We start from the raw sequence: 12,946 nt of genomic DNA on the forward strand, positions 1-12,946 counted from the left end.
CACAGTCACGGAATCAGTGAGGTTGGGAGAGACCTCTGAGGGCACTGAGCCCAACCTGTGACCAGCCACCGTGTCAAACAGACCTTGGCACTGAGTGCCACGTCCAGTCTTTCCGTCTTTCCTTGAACATCTCCATGGATGAGGACTCCACCACCTCCCCTGGCAGCCTGTTCTAGTGTATAATCACCCTGTGTAGAAACTCTTCCTAATGCCCAACCTAAAACTTCCCTGGAGCTGCTTGAGACTATCTATGACCTTTTGTCCTCTCCTTTGTTCCCTGGAAGCAGAGCCCAAACCCCCACCTGGCTACCACCTCCTTGCAGAGAGTGATAAGGTCACCCCTGAGCCTCCTCTTCACCCTTCGAAAACCCCCCCAGCCGCTTCAGCTGCTTCTCATAGGACTTGTGCTCCAGACCCGTCACCAGCTTCCTTGCCTTTGCTGGAACGCACCAGCTCTTCAATGTCCTCCCTGAATTGAGGGACCCAAAACTGGACACAGTGCTCCATGCATGGCCCCACCAGTGTCCAGTACAGGGGGAAAATCACTTCCCAAGTCCTGAAAAGAGGATTCCTTAGTCTGAAAGGAGTTCAGCACCATCCTCTTGGCACCCACCTTGGAGGTATTTATAAGAATTAATGAGATCCCCTCTCAGTCTTCTCTAGACAGGCCCAGCTCCCTCAGTCTCTTAATCATCTTTGTAAGCTTCCACTGGACCCTCTTCAGTCGTTCCTTGTCTTTCCTATGCTGAGGAGCTCAGAACTGGACACAGCACTCTGGGTGCATGGTCCCTTTTCACTCTCAGCCACCTGGGTGCCCAGTTTAGCCATTTTATCCAAAAGATCATGTGTGACAACATGCAGGGTGATCAAAGTGTTGCAGCTTTTCTGTTCTGCCTTGGATGGCTTCACACATGGTGTCCTTCATTCCAGCATCTATAATCAAGCGAGCACAGCTCCAGAGGGAAAGGTGGTACCAGTTGTACACCAGACACTTTGGTTTGACTGGGTTTAGGTATACTTTTTCGTATGAGTTTGTCTTGCAGAAGGAACAGCTCTCAGCTTCAGAATAAATAAGAGCCACCTATACTGTCTGTGGACACAAGAAGATTTTGTGGCAGATCATTTGCCATCCAGAAAAGACGTTTTTTGGGGGAAGGAGAGAGTGCAAAATTCATAAAAACAGTTCTCTAAAACAAAGCCACAGTAGGTAAGATCAGGATGGGAAACTTTGCCAAGTAGAAACTTTGCCAATTGTTAGAGGGGGGCTTAAACAAAGCCAGTTTTCTAGCTTTAATCCAGAACCACTGAAGAAATAAGAGCATTGACTGAGGACTATCAGTGCTCCAGTCTTGCTTGTTTTAAATTAAGACAACACTTGCAACTGTCAACAATCAACTGCCCTGTTAGAGCATATCCTTAATATCAAGAGATAACAGGGAAATAATTTCTGATAGTGTCCATCTTTTGAGATGTTTCTTACATTATTTCTTTTCAAAATTCTGTACCGCATCATGAAATATCCCAGAGCAGAAAGGTTTATGTGAGCAATTCTGTCATGTCACCACCTGCACTAAGGAAGCTTGATTCTTCTCTGAGTATGATAGAACAGATGAGTCCCTTTGGTGCTCAGTTCTAGATGATTACCTAAGGATGGCAGTAGCATGGACAAGACATTCCAATATTGTTCTCCAAGACTTCTGGGTGAAAATATATGGCCAGGTACAGCCATCACCCACCATAGTATATATATAAAATATATATAATATATACAACAGGCAATAATAATATATAATAATACATAAATATATAATATAATGTATAAATATAATAATACTATATAAGCAAGCAATAATTATATAATAATTTTATCTATATATATAGTGCCATGATATAGTTGACAAGATAGTGTTCGGTCATAGGTTGGCCTCAATGATCTGAGAGGTCTTTTCCAGCTTAATTGATTCTATTATTCCATAAATAACAAGAATTTGTCAGAGTCTTGTTGCTGCTCTAGACTAAAATTGTAAATACACAAAAGTGCTGCAGCAGATACATGCAGTTTTGTATCTTTTGAATTTTTGTGGCATGCACATATCAGTGTTTTGGAAAAACAGGACTGAAAAGGGCCCCTTCAGTTCTCACAGAGAGTCCATATTAAGGTAGTAACTACATCTCATGGTTCCATTCATAAACATTTCAATCTCTACCTTAAATTGAGTTTGTTTTCACAGACTTTTCATTTAAATGGATGGGGAGTGATCAGGTGTAAAGAGGAAAATGTTGATTTTTTTTTTTATAGGAAAAGCACAGAGAAAAGTGAGTGAAAAACTTAGAGTACAGAAAGCATTATCAAAGTACTTCTAGCAGTACTTTTTTTTTACTTCTTTTGAACAATAACTCGGTCTGTTAGCAGACCCCCTCAAGAGCATGTTAGGAACCTCCTGCAGAATTGCTCCATCTCTCAGGTTGTCTGTAAACACTTCCTGTCTTCACCACTGATTTAGAGTACATGCTGCTAGATGGAATCCTTCCACTGATTCCAGTAAATTTGACATCTAAGCATTTCTGAGAAATGCTGAAAAACAACTGAGTACGTGTGTGGAGTACAGCAGTCATCAGGGTCATGAGGGTTCATTAAGCTTGGTATTGAAGGCCAAGAGTAAGATGTATTATGCACATGGCCCATCTAAAACTCCAGCACACAGTAATTCCTGAGAATCAAGTGTCATATCCACAGAGATATTAAGGCGACTACCTCCCATTTATCAATCAGTTAGCAGGAGTTTCACTATCAAAGGAGACTTAAAGGCAGGTTGCTTTTCATATCCCCAGGGTGTTACTGGAAAAGGAGCTTCAGCATGAACAAAACCCCTTGACTTCTGCTTTGATAACTGAAGGACACATGCCAGAGCCATCCTCTGCAGAACTAAATATTGATGGAGAAGCCAAAGTCTCATATTTCCCACGGAGATCTTCCAAGAAGAGCTCATTACTCGGGACAATTGACGGTTGTTTAAGCTGATCGAAGCCACCAATAGCAGTGGGGTAGAGGAGATAGTAGGAGAGGAAGGTCTTTAGTGTTAAGGATGTGCTACAAAAGGTAGAAAGTGTTAGATGTTGGTCAAAGACAGGATGGGAATAAAGCACATGAATGCAACAGTGGTGTAAATGCTTTTAAGAAGCTTCTTAAGAAGTAAATGTAAATGCAAATGAAGTAAATGTAAAAAGAAATAAATGTAAGTGCTTCTTAAGAAATCCTAACAAAGGCATATTTTAAACATGTAAGTTTTACATGTGTCATTTTTACACGCAGGTCTTGGTTAGGCAGACAAGTCTAGGAGTAGTGTACCACACATACTGTCCACTAAGCCAAGTTACACCTCTGTGTACAAAGGGAAAAGGACATCTGATTTCTACAGCATGGGAAATACTGTCAGCATCGTGAACAGCTCGACCAAGCTTGTGCTAGACCTTGCAGACTAGAGGAATGCCAAAATACATGACCTAATGTGTTTTGCACTGTACTTGGCCTCATATTTTATTTAATGTTGAATACTCTCCATAAAGTATTTGCTGAGACAAAAAGAATAAAGCAAGAGTGGTATTCATATTGTTTGCCAAGAAAAATACCAGAATATTTGCTTATGTAATTTGTCAAAACTGTCAAGTATCACAATAAACAGGCATTAGGCCAAATTTTTTGATTAGTGACACTATCTACCCAGCTGACTGCAACTGAAATCATCACTTGCTCCTCTATTTTAAATAATTCAAAGATTACAAGGTATATCTTTTGGGGTTTTAAGTAAAATACTCTTTGCATACATATATTTTACTTATTACACTTATATACTTTACTCTTGCAGAATACAACATTAACAGCCATTCCAAAGAGAGTGACACAGAGCCAAAGCCTCGTCTACAGTTAAAAAGGAAGGATCACCAGTACCTAAAGTGAATGTATTCATGAACACATGCAATTCCAAGTGACAAAACAGCAGTAGAAAGTTACTGTCACCGTTCCACCTTTCTCTGTCTTCTCTGGGATCACCCAGCCCTGTCAGCTGAATTAAAAATAGCCTTGTGACACAGACATGTTTTAAGTTTGTTGATTTACCTTTTTTTCTTTTTTTAAAGTGAGAAGAAGGATGATTCTAAAACAAAATCTCAAACCCAAAAAACAATAGCTCAGGAAAATTTGTACAACGTAATCAAGCTTAGATATTTTGCTCCTTTTTACCTTTTTTATTAAAAAAATCTATAAGGAATAAAACTCTCAGATGCAATTTCTGAGCAACCTTGTATCTACGCTGAGATTTTGTGACTGGACATTATCTCCAAAGAGTTCCCAGATGAAGTACTACCACACTTTTAGGAAAGATGTTTTTACATCCCAGCCCAGATTGTGGAACTGAAAATTACAAGTAACAGGAGAAATGTGTGGTGTTAAAAATTGTAAATAAGACCAATGCATTTCAAATTAAGTCTTGTGAAAAATGAAACAGTGAAGGTGAAATACAATTTGCTATAGAAAATCAGAAGGAAATGAGAGAAAACCTGAATAACAAGCAATGGAATAATCACAACTGACACACAGCTGTATGCTGTAGAAGATGAAATGTTCCAAGGGGCTTCTACTCAAGTCAGTGAAGACATTGCTGCTGACCTTACCAAGACAGGGATTATACAGCTCACAGTCTGAAGACCAAGTGCCAGACATCTTTAAACTGATAACCTTAGAAAAAGATCTCTTGTCCATTTAAATCACCTTGACTTCAAGGTCTTTGGATTAATTTTGCCAGCCTGCTCCAGTTGAGATTCAGTCACCAGCAGATAAAATGACCATGGGAAAGTGTGTTGTGGGGAAAAACATCATGATGTAACACAGTTTTAATTTTACTTAATTGAATATTTCTTGCTGAGGCTGAGTAATATTTTCTCATAGTACAACTATTGTCAGTGAGGATAAAGAGCACTTCATCTGGCCATAAAGGCTGCTAAATTTCATACCTAAAAGGGAGCTTTAAGAGAGGCTCTGGATACCTTCATGAGCACTTGAAAGTGATTGAGAACCCTATGTGTCCACTGAAGATCTATTCCTGAAACTAATCAGTTTCCCTTTGCAGCTGTATACCTTAAGCACAGCACACACCTCCTTCTCACAGCTTTTCCACCAGACTGCCCTTTCCATCAAGAACATCTCAGGCTTCCCTCGGGCAAAATATTTTAGCTCGAAGTCCTAAAATCCATTCCTCTCCCAGTTTCTTGCCATTTATTTCCCAACCTTCATAAGCTATAAATAGAGCCAGATGGAGAGAGAAAAAAAAGATACTCATTCCCTTGAAACCGTTTTAGCCAGAAGAACTTCGTTGCAGGCAGCAATGGAAGCATGATAACTACTCTGCTTTTCAAAGCATTTGAGTTGCTTCACCTGAGTAAGGCCAGCTGATGTGTGAGGCAGTCAACTGTTGTAGTACTGTCATGGAATTGGCCCAGGAGTTGCTGAAATATTAATTCCTTACTTCCCTGTAAGTTAACTCCAGACAATTACCTCTGGAACTTCCCAAAAGATAGACTTAAACCATGGCAAATTTTGTATGCATACAGAAAGGCACAGAGAAGGTGCTTGTTTATTGTATAATAATGCCAGTTTCAGGGATGCACAGTGGATACTGGAGACGGGCCATTTTCAGACCCAGATGCTCATTGTCAGGAGGAGACTTCAGTTGAAACAGTGGTGTGGGGGATTGTTCCAAAGCCTGATGCTTGTCCTGTGGAATGTCTCTGATCTCTGGCTATGCTTCAACGAGTTCTGGTAGTGCAGATTTCTATCCTCCATTAAATTTCAGTGAAAGAAACAGAAATTTTACATACATACATGGTTGGATACAGGTTGACCATATTTCAACTAGCAAAGCTGCTATGTGAAAGATAAATTGTAATTTATAAGAAATATAAATTATATGTAATTTACATGTAATTTATATGTCTCAATTCTAATGCAAACCTCTTCCTTGGCAGTAAGAGTTAAATAAACATGCAAATCTACTAGATCTACATTACTGTTGATAGTTTTTAACTTACCTGTTTTGTACTTACGTTAACAACTTAAATGCAGGACATGAAATGCAAGGCTTTTGTTCCTCAGAAAAGGACCTGCATGCTGTTTGGTCATCCTATTTTCCTAGTTTTGGAAAAGAAAAGAAAAATCTGTCAGCTTTTGGACTAGCTCATCAACCAATTAGGATTAGCACAGCTTCTTCAAAGCAAATGCTGTTTATTTGTTTTGGAATACACATAAAAGCTCACTCCCCACTTTTACCAAAAGAAACAACAAATCCTACAATTTCTGAATAGATCCCGTGACCATTTCAGGCAGGTAAAGAAGCACTTTTTAGTTGCATAAACATGAGCCTAAACATACCCTTTTACTTTTCAAACCAGGGTAGGATTTGTGTATGAAAAAAGTGCATCCACACAATTAGGCAGTTGGTGACGTTGGATTAGTTTTCTGCCTCCGTACTTCCTAGTTTTTTGTTATCTTGCTCCCTGAATTGCTGGACATGCAAGCTGTTACTGCCATCTCTGTCATGCTACCTGGACTGCGCTGCATCCTGGATTCTGCGAAATTCCTTGCGGAATGCCAGGACTGCTTTCTCCACCAGATGTCCCTCGGAGCCGTGCAGAAGCACAGCATGAGCAGGTGTGACCGTGTGGCAGGTAAGACAGTCGGGCATCTGAACAGCTACAAATCCCGCTACAGCTCCAGGATGTGACACACTGAAATTCCACTGGACATGCTTCCAGCACCACAGCTGCTACATTTAAAAAGTATTAGGGCAAAGCCTAATGGATTGCACCTCACACTCTAAATCTGGAATACCTCTCACTGTTTAGTGTCAGGGCTCTCTTGCTCCACCACCACTTGTTTGCAACATCCTCTAACGACTGCTTATGGGCAGACAAGGTAAAAAGCTAAAGCAAGCTCTCTGCTTTCAGGGCTGACAGGGATACCTCGATGTTACTCTGATAAAGCAGAGTACACTGCTTTGTCATTGCTTTATCAGTACTATGGCCCATAGGCCAAGGTTGGAAATGACCGAACAAAAACATGGATTTTCAGAGCCATGGGAACACAATAGGAATACCCCAGATGGTGGCTGGAAACACAAGAATAAGGCAGAAGAGGTGAGAATCTAGGAACAGTCTAAACCAGTAAGTTTTTCCTAATATATTTTCAAATATGAAAGCTAAAGGGCACCATCATGGCTGTGTGTGCAGAGAGCGCAATGATGCAAAGGACTCACAAGGAGAAGCACTCTGTTCAGACAAGGAACCAAGTTGTGTGTTCTTCTTCCCCTTGAGGCATCAGGATACTGTGACTACTGGAACTGCAAAGACAAGGATGGAGATTACCTCCCTAAATGTAGAGAGCAGCTTAGCGGTGTTTTCCACAACCTTAAGCTCAGCATCTCCCTTACAGGTCTTGCCCAGTTTAGAGGGCACGTGTACAACCTATCGTGCTTCTCAGCAAAATTTACACCTTGACAATCATAACTCCAGCTTCTTAGGGCTGGGAATGCTCAGCTATGGAGGTGAGCGTTGGAAGACAAGTATTGGTCACTGCAGATGGAGTATTACTCCATTGATAATACCTCCCCTATTCTGGTCCATGCTGGCCTAATTAAGTGTGTGTGTGCTAATGTAATACCTTCCATGCTGGGTAATTAAGTGACTTGATCCCTTTCATGAATGTCAACCACCTATATGGTTGACATTTAACACCTATATGGTCCTACCCTACACAGTGATCTTCAGGTTGACATCTGTCTCAGATGACATCAAGATGACTCCTCCCTTCTTAAATCATGTGTATGACTACAGGCTCATGGCTTTACTGTCACATTCCTTTTGTACCTTTCTTTCATAATTTGGAGGATGACACTATTGTGTGCCACCCAACAGTTGTACATTGTTAGAGCTGCTAAGATTGAATGTCTCACAGGCAAAGTAATTTCATTCTTTTCAAAAATAATTACAATATTGTTACTTTGTAATGAGAATGTCAAAGGAGATAAAATAACCATGGGAAGGTGGAAACAATATAATTTAGCAGGTAATTAAAAAACTACTAGTCAGAGTGTGGACAAGTTTGTCATGGCTCAACAAGCCATAGCTCATCAGTTGAAACACATTTAACTACGCAAACCGCAAATTAAAAACAGAGGAGGTTAGTTTATTTTTTGGTTAGATACTATCTCAGATGATGACAGTGAGCAGGGAGAAAGGGTAAAATGAGAACAGTTGTATATGTTGATGGAAGTAGCACGTCTTTATTGTCCATCCTTTAGAAAGAGGAACACTTTCTGAAGAAGACTTAGACATTCAGCTTTGGTCCGTGCTACTGGGAGTGGATGTCACGTCCCACTTGAAATGCTTCTCCCCTCTCCAAACCCTATGAATAGCAAGATGTTCACAATAAAGTGTAGACAGGAATTATTATGCCAAGCACATCCATAGAGGCTTTTAAACACATGTTGGAAAAGCCCTGAGTAGAGCACTTACGAGACAAAATGCAACCACTCAAAAAAGATTTCATGGCTGAGGAAATAAAGGCTTTAAAATCTGCCCAAACACCATGTATAGATGAGAGTGTAATGGCTTCACAGAACCCTTCTTCCACTTTCCCAGATTGTTTCTAAAAGCAGAGGCACGTGCAAACGCAGAACCCAGAACCTCTTCTCACCTGACTGTGAGCTAAGGACACACAGTCCCTCAGACAATATGTTCAGTAATGGATCCGCAGGCCAAGATTATCAAATCAGCTTTGGAAATTCATGCACCCCAGGTGAATAAAACATCAAATGTGTTCAGCATCTTTCCAAGCATCCTTTACCAAATGTTCAGGCGAAAGCTTTAAATGAGCATGGATGTCTGTAGACCCTTCACTGCACTGCCAATGCCTAAACACAGAGAGCTGGAAACAGGAGCTACGTTGTCTGATCTTGCTAGTTATAACACATCTTAAGTGGTTTGGGGGCACACAGGGGCAGTGTTTTTGCTACGTGAATGCCATTACAATTGGTAATGGTCATTCAAACTTTTTCACAGTTTATCTGTAATTCCTTTGGCAAAGAGTTTTTTTGGGAAATAGCAAACCTTTTCAGGTCAACAACAGCATTCAGGCCCTTTCACAGGTTATTTTGGAGACACCTGACCCACACTTTTCATGCTGAACAGTCCTGCTGTATGAAAACTTCTGCACATCCACTAACCAATCATAAAAATATGAGGCAAAATAACACCAAGCAAGTAAAGGAGAGGTGTGTGCTCTCTTAGAGCCACAAGATCATTTAGGTTGGAAATGACCTTTAGGATCATCAAGTCCAGCCTTCGTAGTTCAGATTTGATCAACATAACAAGACAAATACAACAGAAGTAAGGTACTCCAATTAGATCCAAGAGAACTGTGCTGGGTGACCCATGGCTTTTCACTGCTCATATCTAGGCTGACCTTTGTGTTCAGCCAATGCTAAACACACCTTCCAGCCCTGACTCCACTGGGAGGTGGTTACCAGGCTTTACAGCCCCGAGAACCATCAGGCAAAAAATACCCTTGAGTGGGGCACCATGGACCAAAGAATAAAGAAATTCACATTCCTCTGCTGCAGATGCTCTTCTTGGTCACTGAGGCTTCACTATCAAAGGAGAAGCTCAGCACTGCACCTGTGCCCATTTCAACACTTTTCCTATATTGCTTTGTCTTTCAACAGTATTTATGTTTCAGTAATACCAACTACAAGTCAGATAAACAGAAGCTTTTCCCACTTGTTTGAGATGCTCCATCCTTATAAAATGAGAAGCACAATGGCATAAGTTCATACAAGTTTAAAAAAAAAAAATCAATACCCTCTCACTATTAATAGCACAATGTGATAGGCTTAAACAGATACTTCTTGCATCAGCTTGACACTGAAAGGGAAAAAGGACCTGACTGCTGTAAATAGGACTAAATCGTTGAGTTTTTTGTCAGCCTGAAGCTTTTTGAGGCCCTCCAACAGAAGAACAATGCTTATTTTAATGTGGCTGACATCAGAAAATAACAAAACCTCTTTTATGACCAGAGTATTAAAATAAAGCTCTTATCTGCAACTTAAACACCAAGGCAAGTCATCAGTTATATTAGCACATGAACACAACCTGATAGGTAAGAACTTCCACTACTCAAGCTTTCAAAATACTGTATCATCACAGAAAATTTCCAACTGTAGTATTATGGTTCTTAAAGATCTGTCCTTAGGGGAAAAAAAAAAGTGGATGCTTTTTTACACACAGAGCAGATACTTGCTGAAAATTTTCACTAAATTCAAAATCTGCTTTCTGAATGAGATGACAGCTTCAAAGGAAATTTTCTGTCTATACCTAAGCAAGTGAATAGAATGTAACTGGGAAAATTACTTTTTTCCAAAAACTATTAATTTTGTTAAAGTGTTTTACCATTTTTCCATGACAAATTATATAAGTTTTTCATAAATAATACTACTTCTAATTCAAATAATTTTCACTTCTCCCAAAAAATCTAATTTTTTTTAAACAAGAAGAGTTTTATTGTCTCTCTTTGCTTCTCAGAGTTAAAAACAACTTTCACCAATATAGTTTTCTTGCAAAAATATGATTCCTTCCAGTCAAACTCATTTTCAGCTGGAAAAAAGGCCCTCAACGAAGCAGCCCTGCTCAATACTAATAATTCATGTGTCTAGAATACCCTTTCATTGGAGCACCTGAAAGCATTCTACAAATAACAGAATGAACTGCACTGAAGCAAAAAAATTACTTCTATTTTATAAGAGAGAAAACACCAGCAAAACAAGGGCCCACCTTTCAGAAGCAAATATAAATACTCCTACTGCAACACAGGACCAGCCCAATGGTCCCCAAGCCCATGAGCCTTTTGTTTTCCTGGTAGGGGAGACACGATGGTAATGGAAGGTGGATTTCCTAGGGTGAAGCCAATCCTTCACACTCCAGATATGCTGATCCCTGTAATTTCCCTGGACTGTCTGTGCCTTTCCCTGGGTAGGAGGGTCTGCCAGAAGTAGATGCCAAGGGTACATGCCTAGAGAAAATCTGAGACTAGGTCAGACACGTACTATCCAAGGCACTCATAGGGCCATAAAGTAAAACACTCAAGTTCTACTCAACATGAGGAAAAACTCCTTTCTATTGAGTGTGGCAGAGCACTGGAACAGCTGCCTAGGCAGGGTGTGGAGCCTCCCTCTCTGGAGATATTCCAAACCCACCTGGACATGGTCCTGTGTCACCTGCTCCAGGTGCCTTGGCAGGGGGTTTGGACTGCATGATCTCCAGAGGCCCCATTCAACCTTAATAATTCTGCCATCCTGTAAATACTCTCCACCATCTGACAAAACTCTATGAGACCTGCCTGAGTCAGAACTGGTATCTAATTGCTTTCTATTTCTAGCACTTCTACCTGAGGCAAAGAGTTCCACAGCTTAATTATACACTGTGCAACTCAAGTGGCTTTTATTTTTTTTTTGCTGTTTGCTCAGTGTCCATTACTTACCAGTTTCACTTGAAACTGCTGTATTATGAAAAAATCATTCACGTGCGTCAGGTTCGAGGTGATTGTGCAGACCTTTGTGCAAGGCAGTGTTCTCCTCTCTCTTCTGCTTGTTTTGAGCCAGCAGTCTTGATTTACAGAGTCACTCATTCTCTGTGCCAAAGACAATTCGTAACTTCTATTAGTTTTCTTGCTCCTTCCTTTCACAATAAAGAAGATCTGGTAGATGCACTGCTTTGATGCCCTCGATGAGCACTTAGAAGCCCACACTAGGGGTGGTTAAATTCCATGTTGCCTCACGTAAGCACTGCATACCAAGAAGCAAGGATGCATTTTACTAGGGAGTATCATTTTCAACACCCCCATTTATTTATTTTTTTGTGGCATTAATGAACTCATAATCCCACTCTTGTCCACATCATTTCAGCCTAGGTAAAAAAAATAATAATTAAAAATCAGCACTCTTTAAAGGTATCAGAAGCTCATCTCATTAATAACTTGAAATGCCTGGTCACATTCTTGTAGTTCATGCTGCAAACACACAAACATATGCTCAGGGGTCTTACCCAGCTTGACCTTCTTAATCATTGCTTTTCCTTACAGAATTGATGCTCTAATTTCATAGATATCCATATAGACTGGCTGCAGACCCAGAAATGCAGCATGTCACCTCTTAGCAACATTAGGTTTGTAGTAGTGTTAGAACCATATTCCTAGTTAATTTCTGACAGCACTCTGGGTTCCCTTCTTTTGCTATAGTAATAGCACACTGTATAGCATTCCCAGACGTTACTCCACTTCATCCTGACTCCCTGTGTTCTTGCTTCAACTTGATCTGAAGCTCATTAACCTTGTGCTTCATTACATTTGCATCTGAGGACAAGAACACAAACATAGCAATGTACGATATAGGAACTTGATTCCTGTGTCTGTGTACAGTGCATACCCTCAATAGCAATGTCTGGGGTTGTTTTCTGAAAATTCACTGCTTTTCTAAAGTATTACCACTACATTTTTATTGAGTTTTGGTAAACTCTTTAGCATTTGGCATTTGTATCTTCTTACTTAATAGATCCTAGCCTTGAAACTTCAGGTTTTAACAACCTTTGTGTTTCAGCTTCTTCTAAACTCCATTATGATCCAGTTCTTGTCAACTTTACTCAAATAAAACTTCAGTCGGATATAAGCAAGAGGTTTAGGTAAAGATAAGGGAAGGAAAAAAGTTATCAACACATTTTATTTCTAAGGAACTGTTCTTTTGGCAAGACAGTTCTAAACCATAGCCAGCTCTCCTTTGCGTATTATCAGTGTCTAACGCATAGATTGATTTAAAAATTCTACAAACCCCTATGGAAGAGGCTGTTG

Source organism: Corapipo altera, unplaced genomic scaffold (genome assembly GCF_003945725.1).
Source record: "Corapipo altera isolate COAL_440 unplaced genomic scaffold, ASM394572v1 61153, whole genome shotgun sequence".
In the NCBI taxonomy this organism is placed as follows: Eukaryota; Metazoa; Chordata; class Aves; order Passeriformes; family Pipridae; genus Corapipo; species Corapipo altera.